The 16,868-nt window shown below is 34.4% G+C and overlaps 1 pseudogene; it reads left to right on the forward strand.

Moving 5' to 3' along the window:
- The first annotated feature begins 9,114 nt into the window (after positions 1–9,114).
- LOC149174377 (rust resistance kinase Lr10 pseudogene) lies at positions 9,115–10,475 on the forward strand (annotated as a pseudogene).
- Positions 10,476–16,868: the final 6,393 nt, after the last annotated feature.

Here is a 16,868-nt window from a genome sequence, read left to right on the forward strand (position 1 = left end):
AAATAAAAAATACAATGTAATGTAAGACATAAAAAAAACACAATATGTATAAATGTATAAACAAATCAAAAATCAGTTGTATGTACTCTTCTTCGCTTAGTTCATTAGATTTGCTTTCTCTTGATTTCTCTCATGTTACTGGATTCATTCAATTTCTAATCTGTCACATACCGCAATAACTAGGTAAGAATTAATGCATATTCTTTTCTTTGTAAATTTCTACACTGTGCAGAGAGACATCTTCCTCTCTAAATTTTCAAAATTGTCTCTTTTAAATGCCACACATGTGAATTTGCTTGGAGAATAAAGTTCCCCCTAACGATTATCAAGTTTCTACCAAAACGCATCGGAGCAACGAATACGGAAACTGCTTTTCCGGAAAAGCGGTGCGATATGTTTCTGGGCAGTTTTGTGGTTTTGCAGGCGGTTTTGGTTGATAGCGTACGGCAGCGTTGAAATTAGATTTCAACACTCCCCTTTAATTTCAACTGCTGGGCTTTCAATCTTACCCAAGCACTTCCTCACATGGAGGGATTCACTAACTGCTGTTACAAGAATATCTTCCTCACATAGAGGGGTTCACCAATCTTCCTCGCATAGAGGGATTCACCAACTGCTTCTGCTGCAGTTCATAAACAAACAAGGTTGTCTTCCTCTTAATAGAGGGATTAACCTGAAACTGTGCTTAAGAGCACCTTCCTCATGACAGAGGGATTCACCATAACAATGTGCTGAAGAGCACCTTCCTCTTGACAGAGGGATTCACCTGTGACTATGCTGAAAAGCATCATCCTCTTGATAGAGGGATTTACCATGCGTATGCTAAAAAGCATCTTCCTCTCAACTGAGGGATTCACTAAAGACAATGTGCTGAAAAGAACCTTCCTCTTTAACAGAGGGTTTCACCAAATGACTGCTTCAAATGCAGTTCCAAAACAAACAATCATTACACTGCTGTGTGTGCAAACTCATTACAATGTTCTCTTATGCTGATGCATATTCTCTGCTGCACTGTTGTGCCATCTTCTTTACTATGTCTACCCCACACTGCTGTGTCTACACTTGCACTGCTTGTGCACTTTTCAAAGACAAAATACTCTGTCTTTCTTGGAACAGTTACACTGTCCCAATTTACAAATTTACACTGCTGTGTATAAACATTTCTTTGCAAACTCTGCATTGCTGTGCCTTCCCTTTCTCACATTCACACTGTTGTGTGAGAATTCTTTACTTGCGCACTTATGCGTGCTTCCCTTCTTCACAATGGGAAAACTTTTCTTCACGCTGTTGCGTGCTCCCCTTCACTCATTACAATCATACTTCTGCTGTGTCTCACTTGCATTTCAGATGCAACCAACACACTCACTGCACTTACATTTACTGCTGTAAAGAAAAAAAATTTCTTTTACATGTGCTGCTGTCCATTACCTTTCATTTCTTCAACAAAACTTCATGCTGCTGCATTTTCTTATTTGCATTGTTGTGTGCTTCTCCTTCTTGCCATCATGCTGCTGTCCATAACTTCTTGCTGCTGCATTGCCTCTGCAATTTGCACTGTCGCTGCCTTTTGTTTCATCATACTGCTGTGTGCCCATACTCTTGGCACTTCATTCTCCACAAAAAAATAACACAGGCTGCTGCCTTTTCTTTTTACACCCTTGCTTCACACAATCTTCATCTTCATTTTTTTTATTTTCATAATGCACTGCTGTGCAATTCCTTTCAATTTTCTGCTGCCACACATATTCTCATTCACCCATGTGTATTAAAAATCTGTTGTCCCTGTTTTTCTTTATGCATCTCTATGCATGTTGCATTGCATACAAAAAAAATTACATTTTTCACTGCTGTGTATTGTACTCACTTTGTTGTGAGTATGTTCTCTCACATTACATAAAAGAAAACTACATTCCATGCTATGCATTTCAATGCATGTGCTCCATAAAAAAATTCAAGCTACTGTTTTATGTTTTGTCCTCCCACTACTGTGAGGGTCTCCATGCTCTGCATTTTTCTCTTATCTCGCTGCTGCTCTTTACATTTCAGTGCTGCCATCTTTTCTTCTTTATGCATTCTTGTGCATATTGCATAAGCACAAAGCAAAAAAAAACATTGCTGATTTCATCACTGCTGCATATTACCTTTTAGAGGGATTAACAAAGATTTCATTTGCAACTGCTGCACTGCAATACATCCTCCATCAACAAATGACTGTTAATACAGTTCAGCAAACAAAAAAAATTCAAGCTCCCCTTTAGTGTATGCTTGTCTTCTTTTGGCAGACTCTTCTCAAAACAAATTTAGATCCACTGGGGAGTTCAAGGGGTTTTCAGATTGCCTTTCCTTCCTTCTCCATACTTGTGTAACTTTCTTCTTTTGCATGGGACTAGCTTGTGTAAAAGCCCATGTCAAGTTACAATCTCGTGCCATATGCCCAATGTTATGACACTTGAAACATTCTACATTTTTCATGAATGACATTTCATGATTTCTTCTAAAATTGTTCCTTGGAGGTTGTTGAAGACCACAACATCTATCTCCATGAAATGCTCTACAGTCTTTTGCCATATGACCAAAGTTTGAGCAAGCATAACAATAACCATAAAATGAACTTTGGTACCTGGGAGATGGAGGTTTCCTTGATGTACTTCTGAAGCCTTGCTGCCTTGAGATCCTTTGTTGATGACCATTGCATCTTGCCTCTTTGCCATCAGCTACATTTCTTCTTGGAGCTGGTTTTCTACTTGGAGCAGGATCTCTTCTATTGCAGCCTTCATTTTTCTCCTTGCCTCTGCTGGAACTAGGAGCATCACCATCTCTTTCTGGCTTCTTCACATCTCCTTTGCTTGAAGCATCTTCATCCTTGTTTGAGGGTTCAGCTACATACCCAAGTCCTGATTTATCAAATGGTGATCTCTGATAGCTAAGCATGTCATCCAATGCTTGAGAGCTCTTCATTATTTTGTTCATTCCTTCAACCTTCTTCCTGAGGAGGACAATCTCTTCTTCTAGCTTTTCACATTCATTATTTTTCTTTGCTAGTTGTCCCTCAGTTTCTTCCTTGCTACGAGTAGCTTCAGCTGCTACTATTTTGAAGGAGATAATATCTGTCTTCATTTTGGATATTTCTGCTTGACTGCTCTCCATTTTCATTTCAGCTTCTTGTGCCTGCTTCCTGGCTTCTTGTAGTTCAGACTTAAGGGAGGAGACCTCTACCTTGTACTGTCTAATCTCTTCCACAAGCTTATTCACTTTCTTGTGTCTTTGTTCAAGTTGACTTGTCAAGGCATCTGCCTGCTTCTTTGCTTCATTCAGTTGATTTGTCATGGATATGACTTCTTCATGATGTTTCCTCTTGCATTGATCAAGCTCCTTCTTAAGCTTGGTAAGCTTTTCATCCCTTTCTTTTACTTGAAGCTTGATGAGGTCAAGCTTTTCATTCTCAGCTTCTATGATGGGTTCTTCTTGACTCATTGTCATGGTCAGTGCTCCCTTTGCATGAAGGTCATGCAGTCTGTCCCATATATCCTTTGCTGATGAACATTTTCCTAGATTCTTCTTCACAGAATCAGGGAGTCCATCCAAGATTAGTTTTGTTGCTTGTGCATCATACTCCATGGATTCTTTATCCATCTTGTTGTCATCAATCACTGACTCCCAGACTTCAATCCCCTCAGACATTAGGAAAGCCCTCATCATTATTTCCCATACATCAAAGTTTCCATCAAACTTTGGGGCCTCAAATACAATGCTTTCAAATAGATTGCCTTCTAGTTTAGTAGAGGAGGGAGACACATTTTTAACAGTCCTGGAGGCTTTCTTCTTTGACCTTGCCATTCTTAACTAGACTTCAAATACTTGACTGTGTTTTTTTTAATCACTGACTGTTTCTATAACAGTAACACAAAGGAAAGCTTTGAGAAATACCTTACCCCTTTTGGCTGTGGCTTCACACTACTGGAGAGCCTTCACTCTGCTTGAGAAGTTTTACTGCTGCAACAAGCTCCTCCCTTCAGCTTCTTTGTCACCTTCAAAGAGCCTAAGCCAGCTCTGATACCACTGTTGGGTATTTTTCAACGGGGAAAATACCAAAACCAAACAAAAACTAACACCACAGAGGCAATGCTCTATTTCCACTGTTCCAGGATCTTTGTGCACAGGGAAGCATTAAAAATAAAATGACTCAACAGTCTATTACACAGCCATAACAATATTTCTATTGATTTAAATACATGCCTGATACATATGTCTTCCTCTTTGCTGAGAGGGATTCACCAAAATTACTTTCACCCATCAAAAACAAAAACTCTGTCTTTTCTCTCCACCTGAGAGTTCACTGTGCTGGGTTTACTGCTGTAAAACCCATTTTACATTCACTGTTGTAAAACTATTTTTACACATACTGCTGTAAAAATATTTTACACATACATCTGAGTGAAATCCCTTTTTTTCACATTCCTGGGTTTTCACATTACAAAAAAAAACGTATGCATTCTTTTCTTTTTGCGTTTCAATGCAAATCCAATTCATTAATAAAATCTATGCACTACTGTGCACTGTCTTCACCTGCTTCATGCGTGCTCTCCTGTTTTCTTCACTCGCACTGCTGTGCATAAACTTCTATTTCATTTTTTTTTTTTTTGCTCCACACCGAGCTCTCACACTACATACATACCCTTTTTATTATAATGAGAAAACTGGATTATTTGTGCACTGTTGTGCAACACTTCAACTCACTCCAGCTTCCGCTGCACTCCCATTTCACAATGGCCAACTCTTAAAAAACATTACCACTCACAGAGCCATCACACACCATTACAATACAATATGGGCGCAGCCACACTACATAAAACTGCTGCACGTTACCATTATGCTACAATCTAGAACTGCTACACATAGATTTATTTACGACTTATATAAAACATATATATAAAAAATATATATAAACCTATGCGCCCATACCCATATTAATGGGTCTTCACCAAAACAATACGACCAACCATTAAGAGCATTAACGCTTCCATCCTCGGCGGTCAGCGGAAAAGTCAAACACTCCACGCAATGCATTGATTTGATGCGGGTCGTATGCAGCTTCGAAGATCGACGGTGGAGGATGAAGAAGCAAATCGGACGGTGGAGATTGATATCGGAAGGCAGCTTGTTGCTGAGCTTTACCTCCCGATGGGTCAAAGTTGCCTACGTCAGGCGAGAGCCACGTGCCTGCACCAAAACGCATCGGAGCAACGAATACGGAAACTGCTTTTCCGGAAAAGCGGTGCGATATGTTTCTGGGCAGTTTTGTGGTTTTGCAGGCGGTTTTGGTTGATAGCGTACGACAGCGTTGAAATTAGATTTCAACAAAAATAAATAAAAAATACAATGTAATGTAAGACATAAAAAAAACACAATATGTATAAATGTATAAACAAATCAAAAATCAGTTGTATGTACTCTTCTTCGCTTAGTTCATTAGATTTGCTTTCTCTTGATTTCTCTCATGTTACTGGATTCATTCAATTTCTAATCTGTCACATACCGCAATAACTAAGTAAGAATTAATGCATATTCTTTTCTTTGTAAATTTCTACACTGTGCAGAGAGACATCTTCCTCTCTAAATTTTCAAAATTGTCTCTTTTAAATGCCACACATGTGAATTTGCTTGGAGAATAAAGTTCCCCCTAACGATTATCAAGTTTCTACCATAAATATTATCGAAATATGTTTTAAAAACCTAGAAACTGACTAAACAGATCCAACTATGTATTAAAATACTAAACTTTATATTATATCATCTTACCGCACAACATTCGTATAATCATGCAGAATGTGATATTTTTCAAAGGTGCAACAACCTAGAGTTTTCTAAGAATTATGCTTTCGCACAGAGATGCAATGGTTACCATAGGGTAAAATACACTCTGGACACTATTGAATGTCGGTTACCTGAATCCTATGCAGCGATTCAAAAGTTGTGTACATACGGGTGTTTGTTAGTTACAAAATAATAACAAATTAATTACGTTTCTGTTAGGTATATATTATGTTTCTACATCCTTGCAACCAGGGTGTGTTTGTTAGGTATTTATTAGGGTTTCTTCATCCAGCTAGGGTTTCTTTCCCATTTTTATAGATTCTCAGGCACCTAATTCGCCTGATTCTTAGTAGTTGATTATGAGGCGCATAAATGCATAAATTATTAAAATCAGATAGGGTAAAGCAACAGTTTTCATATTTTGTTTTTCCCATACATTGTTTGGATAACTGATTCATTTTTTGTTCTCCCAAACTTTCCATTAAAAGTTGTGAAGGTTGTTTTGGGATTGATAGTAAAGCCTCCATGGATCTTTCTCAAACAATTATAATAACCTAAATTTGTTGTGACTTGTCTTTTCATTTTATACATTGACAAGTTAGAAGATCATTTAGAAGAAGTAGGATGATTGGAAGAAATTAACTACAATATTATAGTCAAAAAAAGATGTCCCTCGTCCCTGCCAAAACTCTTGTCGTTATAGTCATCACTCTTATTCTTTATATTCTCGCTAGTATAGTCATCACTCTTATTCTTTACATTGATGGTATTATTCTTGTGACGAGGGGGGTCTTGCAAGAAACTAAGAATCCTTTAGGTTTTCTTCTTCACTACAGTGATGACTATTAATGAAAACTACTTTGAGAAAGTGTCTTCATATAAATATCTGGGAACGGATATTCATCACAAGTTCAATTGGAATTACGGCATTGATAAAAAAAAAATGGAAAACTTATTATTGGCTTGAAAACAATTGTAAATTGGCAAATATTTACACATGAGATAAACAAATCTCCTCGTTGAGACTCTTATTACTCCTATTATTTTATATGGATGCAGATTCAAAAGAATGTTATAACTTATAATCTCAAAAAAAAATACTCCTTGTCTTATCCTCCTCATAAAAGTAAGGATTTTCCCATTGAACATGACTACTACCAAGATTTCTTTAATTCCTTCAAACTCAAGCTAAAACAACATTATGCTCAAGAGGAGATGGCATAAGGATAACAAGTCTTGGCTAAACCATTGAGGAATAAAGGAAGAGATCAAAATTTAAAGAGAAACCATTGAGGAATAAAGGAAGAGATCAAAATTTAAAGAGAAAAATTTTTATTCCATAAAGAGGGGAAAAAATAAATTAATATATTATAAAGAGGTGATCAACCGTAATCTTGAAGATCAAAAGTATTTCTATGCCTTGATTAGTGTAAAGAAGAAAATAAGAATTGTTAATATACACATAAATTCTCATGAGCTCCATAAAGGGAGTGGTTGTTGTTTGATTCCCAAAACATAGGGACAAACCAGTTTTTCACCTTTATGACATTAAATAGGTTGAAAAGGAAAATAAATTTTTGTTAAAACATATACCTAAATTAAATCTCAATTTCAAGAAATTTGTCACACTACCAAGTTGAACCAACGTTTTTAACATTTTAATCTAGTAAAAACTATGGTGATCTTGGAATGCTTTTCTTAATGCATTTTAATCCCTTAGATGAATTTATGCCTGTAAATCAAAGAATGGATGTTAAGACCAGATCAAAACTTTTCAAAATTCAAATCATGAGTTTCTCTAGAAGAAGATAATCTTTTCCCTCACCCCTGTCACCGAATCTTTTAACTCTTAAATTCTATGGTCGGATATGAGCATGAAAATGGCCGTCCTTCTTCTTCCCAATTCAATGCTTCTTACCATTCATCTTGCTGCCCTGCTCCTCCTCCTCCTCCTCTGTTTCCCCATATCATGTCTGGGCAATCAGTACGATCTTTGTCTTTCGGAGAATACATGTGGAGACTTTCAGTTAAGCTATCCCTTTGGTACAAATAACAGAGGCTGTGGCGATACTGAATTTCAGCTGAAATGTGGTCCAGATGACCAGAGCGGCCATTTTTTGCTCACAATAGACAAATACAATATAGAATCTTGAAGCCCTCTTTATTGGGCAATAACAGCACTAACACCATGACAATTGTCCACGACCATTACTGGGGGATAAAATGCAGTCTTTACAGTAACTACTCTTCATTCTGGTCGCCCGCATCTAATTTTCGTATCCTCCCTGATACTTCCACCAATCTCTCGATTTTGGGGTACTGCGATGGAAGTCCTGGGCGTAATTATACATCTGCATGGCATAATTTCACTATCTGTGGCGATATTTGGTACTACAGTTTGGTACCAGAGGCGGCACCCTTCTGTCAAAAGTATTTGCAACTACCAGTTAACAAGAACCTCTCTCTGCAGCGCATCACTAATTACACTATAGTAGTGCAGGGTTTTGACGTAACATGGCATGTCGACCGGAACAAAGAACTGAGATGTGAAGATTGCCAGAAGAGTAAGGGCGTTTGTGGTTATAACATTTCGGAACCAACAGCGTTTCTTTGCTATTGTCCTGATGGTACCACGAATTCAGACAAATGCCCTGAGAATGGTATTGTTACTTTTCTCAATCGCTTCCTCCAGATTTGATTACAAACCTCAAAGTTGTGTTATCTGAACATAAAACAATGTAAGAGAGTGAGGATTTCTAGAATATAATTTCCAAAATGGATTTTATAATTTGTTTAGGTGGACACTCCATTTATCAGGAGGGATTTTGGGATTTTGTTTTAGAGAGTGAAGATTAATTTTATTTATGATTAGGGATTTTGCTTTAGAGAGTGGAGATGATTTTTTGCCTTAGAGAGTGAAGATTTCCACAATTGTTTAACTTCCACCATTGTTTAACATGTTGAATAGAATTTCCAAAATAAATTTTATAATTCGTTTTTAATAGACACTCCACCAATCCTTAAAGACTTAAGAACCTTGCTTTCTAGTTTCCAATGATAAGCGGATGGAGTGTACATCTAAACTATCAAACTGATTACAAAACCCATTACACTAAATTTCCCTTTTACCAGTAACCTTGAATGCCGATATGTATTTATGTTGGTCTATGTGTTAGCTCTGCATTTTCTTCTCAAAGTCTGAGGTTCCGTTGGAGTTGCTAATAATACTTGCCATTTACAAAACCCATTACACTAAAAGTTCCCTTTTACCAGTAACCTTGAATGCGGATATGTATTTGTGTTGCTCTATGTGTTAGAACTTAGCTCTGCATTTTCTTCTCAAAGTCTGAGGTTCCGTTGGAGTTGCTAATAATACTTGTTATGGCAGGGGTTACAGGTCATGAAAAGAAGACCGGCATTCTAATAGGTAAATCTGATTAATTCCAGTCTGCAATCTTAGAACTGTGAATTTGTATCTTGTTTCCATTTTTCTCCTCGGGATTTGACAAAGCTTACAGTGATATCATTCCCTTGATTTGTCCACAGGTTGCTCCTTTGGAGGAGTTGCCCTGGCTGCAATAGCAGTGCTGTTCATATTGTATTACAGAAAGAGGAGAAAACCTCCTTCTGGGAGCTCTAATTCAAAGGTGGAAAAATTCCTAAAGGAACATGCTTGTGAAATGCCGATGCCAACCAGATATTCACACTCTCACCTCACGAAGATTACAAACAACTTTGCAGAAAAGTTGGGAGAAGGAGGGTTTGGTGTGGTCTATAAAGGAATGCTTCGGAATGGCGGTCTAGTGGCCGTGAAGCTTCTTGATCGGCACAGGCATACCGAGACCCAATTCATGAATGAAGTTGCTACCATTGGACGGGTCCATCATGTCAATCTGGTTCGTCTGTTGGGTTACTGTTTTGAAAACCCTATAAGCGCAGTGGTATATGAATACATGCCCAATGGATCTCTGGATAAAATTTTATTTGAGGAGGGGCAAGTCGTAAAGTGGGAACAATTGTATTCAATTGCTCTGGGTGCGGCTCGTGGGATTGCATATTTACACCACGATTGTGACAAGCGCATCATACACTTCGACATCAAACCTCACAATATATTGCTGGATGCAGATTTCACACCAAAAGTTTCTGATTTTGGGCTGGCAAAACTTTGTGGGAAGGGAGACGACCATATTTCAATGACAGCCTGGAGAGGGACGCCGGGATATGTTGCGCCGGAGTTGTGCCATAGTGATGCCGGTCCTGTTACAGATAAATCAGATGTCTATAGTTTCGGAATGCTGTCGCTGGAGATTGTTGGGGGTAGAAAGAATACAGAGCTGCATGCTAACCGTTCCAGTCAGTTCTACTTTCCTGAGTGGGCTTTCAAGCTAATTGAGAGTGGTGAGTTGGGGATGAGATTGAGAGGAGGAGAAATGGAATGTGCAGATGAGGAGAAGGCCAGAAGACTCACAAAAGTTGGATTGTGGTGCATTCAGTATAACTCTGCAGATCGTCCTTGCATGATGAGGGTTGTGCAAATGTTAGAAGGAGATGAAAACGATGTGACAAATCCTCCATTGCCCATCAATTCCTTGCCTTCGCCTGAGAAAACTCTACCATCTTCCTCCGGAATATTTTCTTCCATTGAAGTTACATTGTAGTTTTCTATATTGGACGGGCTTGTTCAAACCAGGCTTTGCATTGTTGCGAATCGATAATCCATTCTATACCATACTGTGCGCCATTGGGTGACTTGACTATAGAGGGAACTGACAGGCACTTGAGACCTGAAGACCTAACTGTTGTGACAGCTCCCAGCTCCCTTCCCATTTCTGTTGGGCTTCAAGAATACACAGTTCTCTGTGGTTAAAGATATTTGTAGAATAAGTGCTACCTAAAACCCAGTGAAAGACACTGAACTGATTGTGGTTGTACTGGACGACTGAATAATTTATGATGGTACTTTTTTTGTACATGATTTTTGGTTGGCAGGGAATATCTAGGAATGATTTTCAGTTTCACTCTTTTAACGTTGAGTTTTTTTGTCGAATGGGTCAAATTGAACTGGGGAACAACAATTCAAATTTTGCCTCCGTGACCCAATTTTTTTAACGTACGTTAAAGTTTAATTTATTAATTCTCATATATATATATATTCAAAAGGTATGATGCAGAGTGCCTTGGTTCCTTTATGTCATCACAGGGGTAGTGGCTGAGTAGACAACATTGCGTTTTATTGAAACGTCCGGTACCTCCCAAATTTGTATCCAACCACCACCGGAGGTCATCCAGTTGCGTAAACTATAACGCATAAAACATGGTGAATCCATTGACGTCGTTAGTTGTTGGATTTTTTTTCCATATATATACTAGCACAACCAAATGTTAATAGGCGTATATGAAACATATATATAATCATATTTTCCAATGTGATTGATATATGCTGATAGGCTTATATCAACCACATTAATAATTATTATAGGTATTTAGGATTATTAATAACTATATAAATATTAACCACCAGATTATTTATATATATATTATTGTATAAATATTATATTAATATTATAATAATTATATATATTAACCACTAGATTATTTATATATATTATTGTATAAATATTATATTAATATTATAATAATTATATAAATTCCTAATATATATTAATTAATAATAAGAATACTTCATTATTATTTAAATAATCTAATAATATAAAATTATATAAAAAAAAATTATATTGTATTATAATAATAATAATAATAATATTTGATTATGATATTATAATAATATTATATTATTATTATATTATTATTATGATGATGATGATGGTGGTTAAGGTCCGCTGAGACCAAATAATGGTCTATCGGACCTAAAGAAACAAATTATCTATTTTGATTTAAGATTTTATTCCTATGTTCAAAAAGCTTGGAGAGAAGCCTCCCGAGCTCACTATAATTTTGACATTGTAAAAGGCTAGGAAGGTCAGTATTGTAACAAAGATTGTGAAATTGAGATCTAATGTGGTTATACGCGGGACACTCTAAGAGGAAGTGGTTTTCATCCTCGATGTTCCTATTTTCACATATATGGCAGATCCTTTCCGTCCATGGCGTTTTAGGAACTGCCCAACGACGTGTTTCACTATGGAGCTCATGAGAATTCGTTCTAATCTTTGCTATATTAATTTTCTTCTTTGAGCTAGTTAAAATAGAGAGATACTTTTGATCTTCTAGGGTGGGGTTGATGACCTTATAATAACTTAATTTTCTTTTAGCCGCTAAGTCTTTCTCACACCACATTTTTTCTTATAATAATATACCAATACAATTATTATTATTATAATAATATAATCAATATTATTATAATAAGAACAATAAAGACCAATTATTTATTATTTATGATAATTAATAACTATACAAATAATAGCGACTATATTCTTATATAATTATATTTTTATGATTATTATATTAATATTATTATAATAATATGAACTCTTACTACTATTATTATTATTAGGCTTTAGTATTTTTAATATTATCTTAGGGTTTATATACATAGGGTTAATTATTATCAGTGTTTAGGATTATTAATAACTATATAAATATTATCAAACAGATTTAGGATAATTAATAACTATACAAATAATAGCAACTATATTCTTATATAACTATATATTTATGAGCTATTATATTAATATTATTATAATAATATAAACTCATAATAATATTAGTATTATTAATTATTATTATTATTCTTAGGCTTTAGTATTTTTAATATTTATCTTAGGGTTTGTATACATAGGGTTAATTATTATCAGTATTTAAAATTATTAATAACTATATAAATATTATCAAACAGATTTAAGATTTGCGAGAGATTTTTCGGCGAAAATCACATGATAAACCATTTGTCGACGCGTTTCGAACCAACTAGTGTGGTTCATCATCAGGACAAGTTGCAATGGCTTTTCCATGCATGGATTCAACTTGTCCTGATGATGAACCACACTGGTTGGTTCGAAACGCGTCGACAAATGGTTTATCATGTGATTTTCGCCGAAAAATCTTTCACAAACTTGTTATGGATCACAGAAGCCTCAACTCTACAAGATTTAAGATTATTAATAACTATATAAATAACAAAAAAATTCTGGGACAATTATGCCCCATTGAGAAAACTGTTATAAAATGATTTGAAATTTGAAAATGAAATAGCTGGATTTTGATCACTGCATTATCAGTTTGCCCTAGTTTAAAGTGATAATGGAAAATTTTATTTATATTTACAATTATTTATCCATTAAATTTTATCTATGGACATTTTATTTCAAAATAAAAAAATTACATTTCTACAAAGCGGGTCATGAAAATTCGTACATGTTCTAATTTCAAACCAAATTCAGCATTTTATCTATCGACATTTTATTTCGAAATAAAAAGTTACATTTTGTTGAAGCGGGCATGAAAATTTGTACATGTTCTAATTTCAAACCAAATTCCGCAGTACTTAATTGGCAAGGAAAATTTTACGAGCTAATATTTCCAAGTGAGTTAATTTTTCATGCTTTTGTCAAAAAGAAGATTAGCCAATTTCCATTTTTTTGAAAATTGATTGGCCCAAATCTTATAGTATAAAATTAGTTTACCCTAAAAATCGCCAAAATTTTATATATACTAATATAAAATAATTAAAAACCTAAATATATTTACAAAAATATCATAATTTTTTTTTACCATTTACATATGGGGGACTAGTAATGTTCGCCAAAGTTTTTAAACTTTAAGATAAACTTCCTTAAATTGTTCCTTGTTAATTAGACAATTTTTGTATAGAATTTGAAGATATTGATGCCCAGGATCCCTCGATTAGATGTTTGAAAAGCACTGCTTTCATAGTTGTTCATTTAAATAGATTTTTCACCCCTAATTAGGGTTGGAATTTCAAAAATCAATAATCTATTAGATTGAACTATTCAAACACGTTTTTATTTCGATAGTTTTAACTATAGTTACCAAGTTATTCGGATTTGATATGATAAAAATTCAAATGTAAATTTTTTGATTTGGAAAAAATTAGATAATATACATCTTAAATATTTAGATATATATACTTTCTCTCTTCATAATATTTCTCTCTGAAATATTTTCATGATTTTCTTTTTAGTTCATTTTAAATTTTGAATAAAAAATCCCACATTTTCCTTCCTTCCAAAAAAATTTAAATAATTTCTATTAACACTAAATAATATAACAATGTTATAACTATAATTCAACCAAAAAAATCCACGTTTCCTTTTCCGTCCAAAACTGAAATTTAACCTGGTTTTTTAAATTCAAAATTTGTTTCTCCAAAATTCTTATATAATAGATAAATACAAAAATCATTATATTAATTTAAATTTGAAAAAAATGAAATATGAAAATTTTCTAGCTTAAAAATTATTTCTAAATAAAGTCATCTCTTCGATTAAAAAAAGAAGAAAGAAAATTAATTAATTATTTCTAAGAATCAGAGTCAGCCCTTCACGGAGCCAGAGCCAACGCATACCGACCCGTTTCATGTCTAACAAGAAAGTCCAGCACTCCAAACTCTTTATAAAACAATCCTACGTTAGGCGTGCTCCAATGGAATACTCCTTATAAAACAGTTCGAATAATGGACGTGCTCTAATCGACAACACCATGGAAGAATCGAATTTTCATCCAATAATTCACGAATTGCCGATTTTTTCCCTCTGATTCCGCCAAATTTGGTAGCGATGGTTTTAACAACAGTTTTTTATTTTAATAATTTTAATAAAGAATATTAATCGTTATAAAAACAAGTATTCTTATGTAATTGACAAGTTATTCCATGATAAATAAGATTATTTATTCACCAAATTCTATATTTATTATTAATTATTGCTATTTTAATATTTATAATTAATTCGTTTTGATGATAAATCACATGAGAGGGTTCTAAATTTTGACTCAAAAAATTGTTTATTATTAAATATGGCTATTTTAATATTTATAATTTGAAATTGTGATTCATAATCGCTAATTACATGAATAAGTATTTTTATCTTAAAATAAAAAAATCCACAATATAGATTTTCTATTATTATCTAAGATTTAGATAATAGAAAAAAAATGATAATTAAAATAAAATATCTACAATATAGATTTTTTATTATTAAATATAAGATGAATAGCCAAGATTTAATTGAGAAAAAAAAAATGATGAGACTCATCTTAAACCCTCATCTTGAATGTTTTTCTTTAATAAATTTTTAATTAAAACAAAACATATTTGATGCAACCCAAAGGAGTATGAAATTTCACTCCCTCACCTTTGGTATTTCAATTTTGATTGCTTCAAATTCCACAACATCCCATTTATGCATATTACATTTGCTACAATTTCCACAACATTCCTTTTTTTTTAAGTAAGAAATAACTTGACATAACATATTTCATAACAAAAAAATTATTTATATTATACAAAATGTTTCTCATTATATGATCAACACATTTATATCTTCCAATCCCATTGACCATATGGTATAGTCCTTCCACGACATCAATAAAAATATATCTACATATCTTATATTAATCTAACCATCCAAATCAAAATAAAACTGAAAATGTTAGCACAAAACAAATGACACGTGCTTGTGGAGTGGATATCCTCCTAAAAGTAGCCATATTACCAATCCTACACAATTGGGAAGAGAGGAATGTTCCCCCTATCCAGTAGTGTCTCTTCCATACATTCTTCATGGCAGAGGATACCTAATGTAGCACCAACTCCTCTCTTCAATAGGTGATCTACCTTTGTATTCATATCTCTAAATACATGTTGGAAAGTGATTTTTTTTAAGCAAGAGATGATATCCTTAATCTTGTTTTTCTAGAGGGATGGTGCATCCAACGTGGCATCACCATTAATGGTAACCTTGGAATCTCCAAAAACCTTTAGATATGAAATATCTTTTGTCCTAAAAAAAATATAAAATGCACCATCAAAACCAATAACTCAACCCTTTAATTTATGTCTCTTCAGTTAAAAAGTTTGTATATGTAAGGAGGACACATGGAGAACCCCTCCGCTCCCACAATCAAACCCCATAAAAAAGAAAAAATCAAACCCCATAAAAAAGAAAAAAGCTATGGGATAAATCCTTGCATATCCCTAAAAAAAAATATAAAATGCACCATCAAAACCAATAACTCAACCCTTTAATTTATGTCTCTTCAGTTAAAAAGTTTGTATATGTAAGGAGGACACATGGAGAACCCCTCCGCTCCCACAATCAAACCCCATAAAAAAGAAAAAAGCTATGGGATAAATCCTTGCATATCCCTAGAAGATTGTGTATCTTGTTTGACTCATATGTTTCTGAGTAATATCCAACCAATTGGGTGAAACAAAAAGGGAATGAAAGATTTTTCCCTTCAAATAATTTGACATTCCTCCTCTTCCAAAGACACCAGAATATAAAAAGAGATAATGTCTTATGTGTGAGATTCTGTTGTGCCCATTCCAATAGACAATCATTAATGGGGAGTTGATTCTAATTTGAATGGATTCCTAACATTATTCATCTTCAGATTCACACAATGTGCACATACAAGGTCCAAAAAAAACCCTTTTTTTATTGTCTTTTTATTATCCCATGTGAGTATACTGTCTTTGAGGGTTAGCCAAACGAATAACTTAATTTTTAATGGTGCTTTCCATCACCATATTTTAGTAAACCACCAGTCTCTCCTCTGGTGCACATGTTTTTGCTGTATGTGAATATTCATCTTTGACCGAAACAACACCATCAACGCCAAATCCTTTCAACTAATGTTATCTACATGTTGGTTTAGCAAAATCCCAGCATGTAATAAATCTTGGGTATATGTCTACCTCTCTAGCCTGTTCACCTCATAGATCAATCAATTAATTTATAAATTTGACATAAATAAAATATACCTTTTAACCTGAACATAAATGTCTCCTTCAATTGTGGAGATAAGTTAACCTACCATGATGTCCCAACTATTTTATCCTCTCCCACCCA

The sequence above is a fragment of the Pinus tabuliformis genome, chromosome 4_1 (genome assembly GCF_031772625.1).
Source record: "Pinus tabuliformis cultivar Carrire ecotype Pingquan chromosome 4_1, CPIR1, whole genome shotgun sequence".
NCBI lineage: Eukaryota > Viridiplantae > Streptophyta > Pinopsida > Pinales > Pinaceae > Pinus > Pinus tabuliformis.